The sequence below is a fragment of the Oncorhynchus clarkii genome, chromosome 31 (assembly GCF_045791955.1).
Source record: "Oncorhynchus clarkii lewisi isolate Uvic-CL-2024 chromosome 31, UVic_Ocla_1.0, whole genome shotgun sequence".
Classification (NCBI taxonomy): domain Eukaryota; kingdom Metazoa; phylum Chordata; class Actinopteri; order Salmoniformes; family Salmonidae; genus Oncorhynchus; species Oncorhynchus clarkii.
Window position 1 is genome coordinate 4,793,190 of NC_092177.1, and position 13,472 is coordinate 4,806,661.

Genomic DNA, 13,472 nt, shown 5'->3' on the forward strand with positions numbered 1-13,472 from the left:
GGCAGTAATGGAAATGGTAGTAAGTTAAGTTCCTTGGCGTACACATCACGGACAAACTGAATTGGTCCACCCTCACAGACAGCATCGTGAAGAAGGCACAGCAGCGCCTCTTCAACCTCAGGAGGCTGAAGAAATGTGGCTTGTCACCAAAAGCACTCACAAACTTCTACAGATGCACAATCGAGAGCATCCTGTCGGGCTGTATCACTGCCTGGTACGGCAACTGCTCCGCCCACAACCGGAAGGCTCTCCAGAGGGTAGTGAGGTCTGCACAACGCATCACCGGGGGCAAACTACCTGCCCTCCAGGACACCTACACCACCCGATGTTACAGGAAGGCCATAAAGATCATCAAGGACAACAACCACCCGAGCCACTGCCTGTTCACCCCGCTATCATCCAGAAGGCGAGGTCAGTACAGGTGCATCAAAGCAGGGACCGAGAGACTGGAAAACAGCTTCTATCTCAAGGCAATCAGACTGTTAAACAGCCACCACTAACATTGAGTGGCTGCTACCAACACACTGACACTGACTCAACTCCAGCCACTTTAATAATGGGAATTGATGGGAAATGATGTAAATATATCACTAGCCACTTTAAACAATGCTACCTAATATCATGTTTACATACCCTACATTACCCATCTCATATGTATATGTATATACTGTACTCTATATCATCTACTGCATCTTTATGTAATACATGTATCACTAGCCACTTTAAACTATGCCACTTGTTTATATACCCTACATTACTCATCTCATATGTATATACTGTACTCGATACCATCTACTGTATCTTGCCTATGCCGTTCTGTACCATCACTCATTCATATATCTTTATGTACATATTCTTTATCCCTTTACACTTGTGTGTATAAGGTAGTAGTTTTGGAATTGTTAGGTTAGATTACTCATTGGCTATTACTGCATTGTCGGAACTAGAAGCACAAGCCTTTCGCTACACTCGCATTAACATCTGCTAACCATGTGTATGTGACAAATAACATTTGATTTGATTTGAGAAGGGCTCAGCACAGAGGGAGTTGTGAGGACAGCTCAGCACAGAGGGAGTTGTGAGAAGAGCTCAGCACAGAGGGAGTTGTGAGGACAGCTCAGCACAGAGGGAGTTGTGAGAAGAGCTCAGCACAGAGGGAGTTGTGAAGACAGCTCAGCACAGGGGGAGTTGTGAGTTAGCTCAGCACAGAGGGAGTTGTGAGAATAGCTCAGCACAGAGGGAGTTGTGAGAATGGCTCAGCACAGAGAGCATTAAGTGTTGTTTTGGTACAACAGTAGAGTGGGCTGAACTGAGTCAGGACCAAAGTACATGGTCTGCATGCCAAATGGCACTCTATTCCCTACATATTGCACTGCTTTTAAACCGGAGCTCTATAGGGACCCTATGGGCCCTAGTCAAAAGTAGTGCACTAAATGGGGAATAGGGTGCCATTTGGGATGTAGAGGGAGACCCAGCGTGGGGCTGTCTTAAGGAGGCATTTAGAAGCCACGTGACACACCCCCTAGCCGACATCTAACTTGTGTTTTAGAGGCTCTCCAGCTGTGTCCCAAAACAAGGCTGAGCAACAAGCAGCAAGAGCATCTCTGCATCTCTGCATCTCTCTCTCTCTCTCTCTATCTTTCTCTGCCTTTTCTCCTTCACTACGTCTCTAACTCTCTCTCTCTCAACATACCTTTCTCTGCCCCCTCTCTCTCTTTCTTCCCTTCTCTCTCTCGATCACTCTACTTCTCTCTCTCTCTCCCTCTCCCTTGCTCTATTTCTCTCTCCCCTCACATACACCCAGCCAGACAAGTAAGACCAGCAGTAAGACCAGAAGAATGTGGGGTGGCTCTAACATGGACTGTATCCTAAATGGCATCCGTTTCCCTATAAAGTGCACTACTTTGTATCAGTGCCCTATCGGCCCTAGTCAAAGGGTAGTGCACTACACAGGGAATAGGGTAGTGTTTGGGACTGACTCTGACTCTCTCTCTCTAAATAACCACATAGAAATCAGATCAGGGAGAATACTGAGATGTTTAAACTTGTCCAAACTAATCCTCCTATGTCTTAGCCTAAGTTATCACAGCTTACTTCAATTTATAGTGCATTGATTATTCAGTTTGCTTAAAAAAAATTATAATAATTAAATCGACAAGCTGCAAAGTAATGTGATCGTGTGTTTCAGATGTTATGTCACCGCACATATCATGTAATACCATATTTAATTTAATGTAGATGTTGTTCACCACTGTTTTGTGATGCTGTGCCATTCTGTTCTGGATGTTCTTAGGGTCCAAGACATCAAAACTATGAAATAACACTGTAGTAGGGTACAGAACGAACACAGTATGAAACTAGCTCTGTGCTAAAAAGGATGTTTTGCAATCATAACTTATGATGACATAATTAAATATTTACACCCAGCCTTCTTCCTTTTCAACCAATCACACAGAGTTTCTGAATCACATGGCTGGAGTTTCTGAATCACACACATAACGAATCACATGGCTGGAGTTTCTGAATCAAACACATAACGAATCACATGGCTGGAGTTTCTGAATCACACACATAACGAATCACATGGCTGGAGTTTCTGAATCACACACATAACGAATCACATGGCTGGAGTTTCTGAATCACACACATAACGAATCACATGGCTGGAGATTCTAGATTCTTCCTGAGTTAAAAGGTGTAATCTGGTATTTGTACATCCATGTTTTTGATGAATCAATTAGTTATATTTAGGTTGTTGATTATTGGAAAATATAAACTGACCTCAATAGCTCTGTCTACAATGTTTAATGTGGTTACACTTCACCAGCCCTATACCTCAGCTGTTTATAAAAAATAAAAATAAATGTCAGGGTGGCTGCTTTGTTATCATTCGAATCCCAGATTCCAAGATTGCCCCTTTAAAGGAACAGTGCCTTGAAAAAGTACTCACACTCCTTGACTTTTTACACGCCTTTTTATTGCGTTACTAAAAACATAGTATAAATATTGAAATGCCCTTTTGCGGCCTGGCCTATGTGGGCAAGACGCGCCGGGAACTCAAGAAAAAGACCCTAAAAAGTACAATTTATGACTCTGCCAGATACAACGTGGCCTCATTAAAGTACATGAGTATCGAGCATGACAAAATCCTGAGGGGGGGGGGGGGGGACATCGATAGACTTCTATTGCAAAGAGAATCCTACTTGATATTCTGATTGGAAACCATATCTCCATCAGGATTTAATGAGGATTTTCCCCTTAGCCATTCCCTGTAAACGCCATCTGGTTCACGTATTGTTATGACTATCACTGTTGGGTATTGTAACATATTTTGTCAACCTGATACGAATCGGTATACAGTCGTAATATGTATATTTATTATCGTGTTATTTATGATTGATTTAGAGCTGCTCCTTTTAACTTAAATATGTATAGACCGCCCCCCCCTAGTTTTCATATGTCGGTACATATGGGTGTGGTACACTTTCAGTGAATGCATATTTTGGAATACTTTTTAAATTCTGTACAGGCTTCCTCCTTTTCACTCTGTCATTTAGGTTAGTATTGTAGAGTAACTACAATGTTGTTTATCCATCCTCAGTTTTCTCTTGTCACAGCCATTAAACTCTGTAACTGTTTTAAAGTCACGTGAAATCCCTGAGTGGTTTCCTTCCTCTCCGGCAACTGAGTTAGGTTCCTTTCTTTGCAAGGCATTGAGAAAACCTCCCTGGCCTTTGTGGTTAAATCTGTATTTGAAATTCACTGTTTGACTGAGGGACCTTACAGGAAATCGTATGTGTGGGGTACAGACATGAGGTAGTCATTAACAAAACACGTTAAACACTAATATGGAACACAGAGTGAGTCTACGCAACTTATTATGTGACTTGTAAATTCATTTTTACTCCTGAACTTATTTAAGCTTGCCATAACGAAAGGGTTGAATATTTATTGACTCGTGACATTTCATCTTTTCATTTTGAATGAATTTGTAAAACTTTTGACAAACATAATTCCACTTTGACATTATGGGGTATGGTGTGTAAGCCAGTGACAAAAAAAAATCTATATTTAATCCATTTTAAATTCCGTCTGTAACAGAACAAAATGTGGAAAAAAGTAAAGAGGTCTGAATAAATTTTTGAAGGCAATGTAAGTTAGTGCTGTCAGTCTGTCTGTCGCTGTCCTTCCAGCCACCATCACATGGGGTTTTAATGGATGCCTATTTGATTGGACGGTCCCCTCCCAGCAGGTGAACCAAATGGATTCATCCCAAATGGCACTCTATTCTCCTTTTTAAGTGCACTACATTTGAGCAGGGCCCATAGTGTTCTAATCAAAACTAGTGCACTATATAGGGTATAGGGTGCCTTCTCTAAATCACGACGTCTCAACTCCTCTCCGACGAGAAATTATGAGTTTGTCTCCTCTGGTTAAGTCCTAAATGCCACCCGCTTTCCTCTATAGAGCTCAGGGCTCTGGTAAAATGTAGTGCACTATATAAGAAATAGGACATCATTTGGGATTCCTACAGTCTCTCTTCTAAGCCTAGTCCTTGATCGGTTGCTTCTTTAGTACATGTTGAATAATGGCCATTTCTCCAGATATTGTTGTGACGTTTTTATCGTCGCAGGGGGAGGAGAGTGGGTAATAACACAGAATGAGCCTTTTGAAAATAACACGATTATTGACGGCTAGCCGAGCTCCCAATCCTCCATCCCACAATCAAAGAAAAAAAAGAAACGGAACGTTCAAACACTGAGTTGTGAATAATTATGCTTTACTCATAAAAATTCACAAACAATTTTCTCCTTCATTCTCCTATGATGTGCATATAAACTCCCCCAACAATTCAAGGTTCCCTCAATTGACAGAAATATGACTTTTTAAACAATGTGTGTGCATCACAAATGGCACCCTATTTAGGAATCAGCCAATGAGTGTTGTCTAGCAGTTGACACCCTATTTAGGAATCAGCCAATGAGTGTTGTCTAGCAGTTGACACCCTATTCCCTTTATAGTGCACTACGTTTGACTAGCGCCCATATGGCTCTGGTCAGAAGTAGTGTGCTATATACTAGGGGATAGGGTGTAATTTGGGACGTACACTGACTGTTTCTGGTGTGTGTGTGTGTGTGTATGTAGCCTAGCAGCTGTTTAAACAGCGTTACCCCGGCAACATATTGACTCTCTCTCTAAACCTCACTGTGCCATGGTACGTGCCAAAGATATGTGAGACGAAATACAGTTTTGATTACAATGAAGATTTTAGACAGAGGTTGAAGACAGACGATAGAAACTATGGAAACATTTTTCTTAGTGAAAACAAAACAGCCCTTTTTAATTGTTTTTCATAGCGACCTCTGTGCCTAAACAAAGAGAAATAGTCAACACTGAAAACCAAATTCCGAATTTAAAATGGATTTAATTGAGATTTTGTGTCACTGGCTTACACACAATGAACCATAATGTCGAAGTGGAATTATTATTATTATATTTTTTACAAATGAATTAAAAATGAAAAGCCTAAATGTCTTGATTCAATATCTTTTCAACCCCTTTGTTATGGCAAGCCTAAATATGTTCAGGAGTAAAACATTTGCTTAATAAGTAACATAATAAGTTGCATGGAATCAATAATAGTGTTTAACATGATTTTTTAATGACTACCTCATCTCTGTAACCTCCCTGCATTACTGTGTAACACCTTTTGCTTAGTTGTTTCAGTGAGATGCCTCTCATCTCATCTGTAAGCAAAGTATTCCCATAGTTAGTTTCAGATGACCTCCACATGTGTGGTTCCCACTGTGAAGCATGGAGGAGGAGGAGGTGTGAATAGGGGTGCTCTGCTGGTGACACTGTTGGTGATTTATTTAGAATTCAAGGTACACTTAACCAGCATGACTACCACAGCATTCTTACAGCGATACGCCATCCCATCTGGTTTGAGCTTAGTGGGACTATCATTTATTTTTCAACATCACAATGACCCAAAACACACCACCAGGCCGTGTAAGGGCTATTTGACAAATAAGGAGAGTGATGGAGTGCTGCATCAGATGACCTGGCCTCCACAATCACCTGTCCTCCACCCAGCTGAGATGTTTTGGGATGAGTTGTACCTCAAAGAGAAGGAAAAGCTGCTAACAAGTGCTCAGCATATGTGACTCACCACCTGGATTCGGTCTTATGTAGCAACATTTGAACTTCTGTTTTTTACTTTGGATAAAAGTAGAGACTCGGAGCTACAACATGGTATATCATTCACTGCTTTTGAGGAAACAATGGGAAAGTAATTCTGCTTTGAAAGTTGATGAACTTGCAAACTCACTTTTGAGAAAACCGTATTTCAGTGTTTTGGTGCTACTATTGGAGAGACCTTCCTTGTTTACACCCATTCAGCATTGTTCACACCCTCTTAAGCCTTAGCCACACCCATCTGTTTAAGGGTTTATCCGTGCGTTCTGTACTAACTTGCCAGATACTTCCAGACATCTGAGAGAGAGAGAGAGAGAGAGAGAGAGAGAACAGCTCACTGCACTTGACTTGCCCTATCTGTTGTTTCACGTTCAGAGCGCACACTGGACTCTCTGGCCAATAAGTAGGGTTGATCCGAAAGCTCTGATCTCACAACTACAGTCAAGCCCCCAAGCTAACTGGCTAGCTTGCTAGCTACTTCCAGATACATAATGAGAGAACACCTCACTCCGACCATTTTACTCATCCTAGCAGAGCTGGTTAGGCTTGTTACATGTTATCCAGAGCATTGGTGACTGTAACTATGCTGCTGGCAACAATTGAATTACACTTTGTTGCTGACGTTTACTGACACCGGACATATTCAACGGGTGTTGAGTGTTCAAAAATGCATCAGTTATTCTGCACTCTGGTACACTCAGACGATAGTCTTTTGAAGAAATGTAGCTAGCTAGGTAAACAATGAATCCCAACGCATGACGTAACGTTAGTTAGCGAGCCAGGCAGCTAACATTAGCTAGCTGGCTAACAAAAAACACGAACTTGAAATGAAAATACTTTTTTCAAAAAATAGAGTTCAGTCTTTTGTTAAGACATGTAGCTAGCTCAACAATGGACCATAATCACAACTCATGATATTGCTACCCTGCATGTATCTGCAGGTAGCTAACCAACCAGGTTCTATGGCTATAACTAGTCAAGCAATTGTGTCTGAGGTACGAAAAATAAGATCATACACATAACAATAGCTAGCGACCCAGCCAGCTAACGCTAGCTAGCTAACAGTACACTTGAAATGAAACCACATTCTGTCAAAATTAGAAACGTGTAATATCTGAAAATGTAGCTAGCTAGTCTATCTTACCAGTATACGGCATGGTTGGACGGGTCTCCTGCATGATGCCATGCATGGTTGCCCTTAGTTTGAAGATGTAATCCAGACTGGTGCTTACTCCATCTCCTTAGCTATCATACTCAAATTTCACTGATTTCAAAACTCGGTCCTCCAGAAAGTGGAGAACATACACTTAGTGAGCTAGACAGCTAACTTTAGCTAGCTAACGGTACACTTTAACTTGACATTAGGTTTATGCAGTTTTACTACACAATATATATTTTTTTAAATCCACGATTCGACACGATTACCTAAACATACTGACCAGCACCAATAGACAGATACGTTCTATAAACTCATCTCTCAGCATGTCCAGGCCACTCATTATCTCGACCAATCATTGCTAGCGAGAAGGTTGCTCACTCACAAGGTTGCGCACAAGGTTGCTCATAATTTAACAATTGTATTTGTATTTACAGATGGCATACAAGTTTGATATTAAGGCACATGAAAGTTCACATCTTCGAGAAGGCATTTCTGCCAAAAAACGGATTAAATTTAAAAAAAAAGTTTTACGTTAAAACAGCTCTCCTGTGAAGTCATGACTTGTATGTGACGTGCCCAAAGTAAACTGTCTGTTAATCAGGCCCAGAAGCCAGGATATATAATATAATTAATATAATAATAATAATAATATAAAATGAAAATATAATTTGCATATAATTGGTAGCATTGGATGGAAAACACTTTGAAGTATTAGATCCGTTAAAAGAATGTCTGAGACTATAACTGAATTGATATGGCGGGCAATAATCCAAAGAAAACCCACCCAGAATTATTTTTTTAGGTCCCAGGCTTTTATGATGGAATGCTATTGTTCCTTTGTAAATCCGTCTCCCAGACTGCAATTCATATGGCTTCCAATAGATGTAAACAGTCTTTATTAAAGATTTCAGGCTTGTTTTTTTGAAAAATTTGGAGTTTTGCTGAGGAGAGCACTGGAACAATATCAGTCTTTCGGCACACGAGGGAGAGGGCGCGGGCTTAATTTTGCTTTCCTATTGAACATACTACTTTCTGTAGGAAATATTATAGTTTATTTACATTTTAGAGTACCTGAGGATTAAATAGAAACATCGTTTGACTTGTATGGACAAAGTTTAGTGGTAGGTTTTTGGGCTCCGTTGTCTGCCAGTTGAACGAGCGGATTACTGAAATTGATGGCGCCAACTAAACAGACTTTTTGGGATATAAAGAAGGATTTTATCTAACAAAACTACCATTCATGTTGTAGCTGGGACCCTTGGGATTGCAAACAGAGGAAGATCTTCAGAAGCAAGTGATTTACTTAAATCGCTACTTGTGATTTTATGAAGCCTGTGCTGGTTGAAAAATATGTTGATGTGGGGTGTGTGGCCGACCTCAAACAATCGCAAGGCATGCTTTCGCCGTAAAGCCTATTGTAAATCGGACATCGCACGCCCTCCAATTTCACCGGGTGTTGTCGGCTGGTGTCCCGCTATTGGGACGCCTATCTATAAAATAAACGTCTAAAGAAGTACTGAAATATTGAATACAGGTCTTTAGTAGTACTGAAATATTTAATATAGGTCTTTAGTAGTTCTGAAATATTTAATATAGAACTGAAGTAGTACTGTATGTTTTATATATAGGACTGGAGTAGTACTGACATATTTAATATTGGACTGGAGTAGTACAGTTATGTTTAATATTTTTGTCACATCCTGATCTGTTTCAACTGTCTTCGTGATTGTCTCCACCCCACTCTAGGTGTTGCCCATCTTCCCCATTATCCCCTGTGTATTTATACCTGTGTTCTCTGTTGGTCTGTTGCCAGTTCATCTTGTTTGTTCGAGTCTACCAGCGTTTTGTGTCTCACCTCCTATTTTTCTAGTCTCTCTTTCCTTGCCCTCCCGGATTTGACCCTTGCCTGTCCTGACTCTGAGCCCGCCTGCCTGACCACTCTGCCTGTCCCTGACTCTGAGCCCGCCCGCCTGACCACTCTGCCTGTCCCTGACCCTGAGCCTGCCTGCCCCCCCCACCCGGTACAGTTGCCCGACCTTTCGTTTACTGACCCCTGCCTGTCTTGACCTGTCTATTTCCTGCCCCTGTTGGAATATTAAACTATTGTTTATTCGACATGGTCTGTATCTGGGTCTTAATTTAATATCTGATAATAGGACTGGGGAAGTACTGTATTTTTAATATAGGACTGGGGTAGTACTGTAATATTTAATATAGGAATGGAGTAGTACTGTAATATTGAATATACAACAGGAGTAGTATTGTAATATTTAATATAGGACTGGGGTAGTACTGTTATATTTAAAATAGGAATGGAGTAGTACTGTAATATTTAATATACGACTGGGGTAGTACTGTATTTTTAATATAGGAATGGAGTAGTACTGTAATATTTAATATAGGAATGGAGTAGTACTGTAATATTTAATATAGGACTGGGGTAGTACTGTAATATTTAATATAGGACTGGGGTAGTACTGTAATATTTAATATAGGACTGGGGTAGTACTGTAGAAGCCTAGAGATGTGTTTTGGTAATAGTACAAACTGCATGAATTAGGTATGGGATTGAGAAACATGAAAATAACGGAGAGCCGTACACTCTAGGAGCTCAGATGCAAAAATGTAATATCCAACGTTTCGACAGCCAAGCTGTCTTCATCAGGGTGTAAATCACAAACACTGCGGGAAGACTCGTTTATATAGTGTCAAAAGACACACAGGTGTCTGTAATCAAGGCCAAGACTGGCCTAATATCATTGGTTATCAAATATTAAAATGGCATACAAAGAACAGCATACAAACAACAAAACACAAGCTTACAAACAATTTTATTGGCAAAGTCACAATAATCATAAGAATGGCTTCAGATCAAAGTCTACGTTGAGACCGAAGGGAGGATTGAGAAACACCCTGTACAGTACATGTCAGTAGTGTGAGTGGCGGATGGTCCGAGTGGGATTGAGAAACACCCTGTACAGTACATATCAGTAGTGTGAGTGGCGAATGGTTCGAGTGGGATTGAGAAACACCCTGTACAGTACATGTCAGTAGTGTGAGTGGCGGATGGTCCGAGTGGGATTGAGAAACACCCTGTACAGTACATGTCAGTAGTGTGAGTGGTGGATGGCTTGAGGCCTTCAGTTCTTGCCTGGGGTAGGTATTGATTTACAGACAGTAAGGAGGACGAGGATACCTGAGTGGGGCTGCAGGGAGGGAGATACACACACACACACACACACACACACACACACACACACACACACACACACACACACACACACACACACACATACACACACACACAGTGTTAAAAAATTGAAAGAGATGAGGCTACAGGCGGCTGTCTAGCTTCACGGAATTTCACAAATCTGTGTCTGTATGGTCCCACTAAGGTGTATTCTTTAACAATCTCCCCCTGCTCATCCACCTCCTCCTTCTCCTGCTCCTCCACCAACTCCTCCCCCTCCACCACCTCCTCCACCTCCTCTTTCTCCTGCTCCTCCCCCTCTTCCACCCCCTCCTCTTCCTCCCCCTCCACCAGCTCCTCCTTTCCTCCACCTCCCCCTCCCCCTCTACTTCTCCCCCTTCTCCTCCACCACCTCCTCCTGCTGCTCCACCTCCTCCCCTTCCCCCTCCACCTCTCCCCCCTTCTCCTCGACCACCTCCTCCTGCTGCTCCACTACCTCCCCCTCCACCTCCACCTCTCCCCCCTTCTCCTCGACCACCTCCTCCTGCTCCTCCCGCTCCACCACCTCCACCACCTCCCTCCACCTCTCCCCCTCCACCTCTCCCCCTCCACCTCTCCCCCTTCTCCTCGACCACCCCCTCCTGCTCCTCCCCCTCCACCACCTCCCTCTCCTCCCCCACCTCCCCCTGCTCCTCCACCTCCACCAGCTCCTCCCCCTCCTCCACCTCCCCCTGCTCCTCCCCCTCCATCTTTTTATTGCTGCCCCTTGATCATGTCGTCTACATTTCTTTCTTCAGCCTGATTATGAATTAAATTGATGGTGATTAGTTTGAAACAACTTTGTGTTCATCAGCGGGATGAGAAAATGACAATATCTCTCTCTCACACCATCTCTCACCCAATCCCTTTCCGCGACACAAACTATTTACCGTCCCACTCTGATACTGCGTGGATCCAGTGAAGCAGTGATGAATGAGCTTTAGTCACATTATTACAAGACAACACAATATGCCCAGCGTCATTACAGAGGCATGTCTACTCTGACAACGACAGTCCGTAAACACACTTAATATTGTTAAATGAAGGGGAAAGGGAAAAAAAACTTAGAGCTTAGATGTCATTTACATGCATTTGAATGAAAAGCTACATATTTATTTCACTTCTTTCTTACAGTTTTGGGTGAGTATCTTAATTATCATTTAGGGAGCGAGGGAGGGAACGCCGTGCCAGGCTTTTTGAGGCCCAGCCAACTCAGGACACATCTGAGTTCCAAATAGCATTCTATTCCCTACACAGTGCACTACTTTTAACCCTGAGCCTTATGGATGCCATTAAGGACATACTGTTATCCCCCTGTTAATGGCTGGGAGCAGAATCTCAATGCCTGACAGTACATTTTCTTTCTCTTCGTATGGTCGGCCTATGAAAGGCTTAATTTAATTAGTGAAAGATGTTTTTGTGATTCCATTTGTTCAGCTGTGATCATCATCCTGAATCCTGTCTTTGTGATTCCATTTGTTCAGCTGTGATCATCATCCTGAATCCTGTCTTTGAGATTCCATTTGTTCAGCTGTGATCATCATCCTGAATCCTGTCATGGAGATTCCATTTGTTCAGCTGTGATCATCATCCTCAATCCTGTCTTTTAGATTCCATTTGTTCAGCTGTGATCATCATCCTGAATCCTGTCATGGAGATTCCATTTGTTCAGCTGTGATCATCATCCTGAACCCTTCTCAATGAGGCTGCCATGGATCAGAGCATTTTCTATAAATCTGTAAGTAAATCCGAGACACTCCATTTATTATGACATGTTACGCTCCATATGGTATGTATTAATTTGTGGATGTCCATCATCCATTTCATATGATATGTTACGTATTACAGTGGGTGCGAGACCTGGAGAGGCCTACAAGCCACATTGTCTAACACCCACTGAAATGTTGTGGAGTGATGATCTGATGGTGCTTCAGCAAGGCCGGAATCGGGCAGATTTGTCGCATGAATCAAGCCACGTACGAGGTTGTCCTGGAAGAAAACGTGCTTCCTTCTGCTCTGACAATGTTCCCCCAATGTTTTCCAGTGGGATAATGCTCCATGCCACACAGCCAGGTCAATCAAGGTGTGGATGGAGGACCACCAGATCGAGGCCCTGTCATGGCCAGCCCAATATCCAGACCTGAACCTCATTGAAAACCTCTGGAATGGGATCAAGAGGAAGATGGATGATCACAAGCCATCAAACACAGCTGAGCTGCTTGAATTTGTTTGCACCAGGAGTGGCATAAAGTCACCCAACATCAATGTGAAAGAAAGACTGGTGGAGAGCTTGCCAAGACACAAGCTGTGCTTGAAAATCAGGGTTCTTTCCACCAGATATTGATTTCCGAACTCTTCCTAAGTGAAAACATTGTGTTTAAAAATGAATATGAAATGTACTTTATTTGTGTTATTCAAGGTTTGACAACACCACACCTTTTTTTTTGTTATTTTAACCATTTGTCATTTTCTATAAATAAATAAATAAATAAATACTCTAAATTACAATATTTGTATTTTGAATTTGGGAGAAATGTTGTCAGTAGTTTATAGAAAAAAAACTGACTTTTCATTTTACCCAAACACATACCTATAAATATTAAAACCAGAAAAACGGATCATTTTCCAGAGCTGTATATAGATAGATATAGATATATAGATATAGATATATAGATATAGATATATAGATATAGATATATAGATATAGATATATAGATATAGAAATATAGATATAGATATATAGATATAGATATATAGATATATAGATATAGATATATAGATATAGATATATAGATATAGATATATAGATATAGATAGTATCTGGCTGGTTTTTAAATGAATTGTTATTATTTCACCTTTATTTAACCAGGTAGGCTAGTTGAGAAC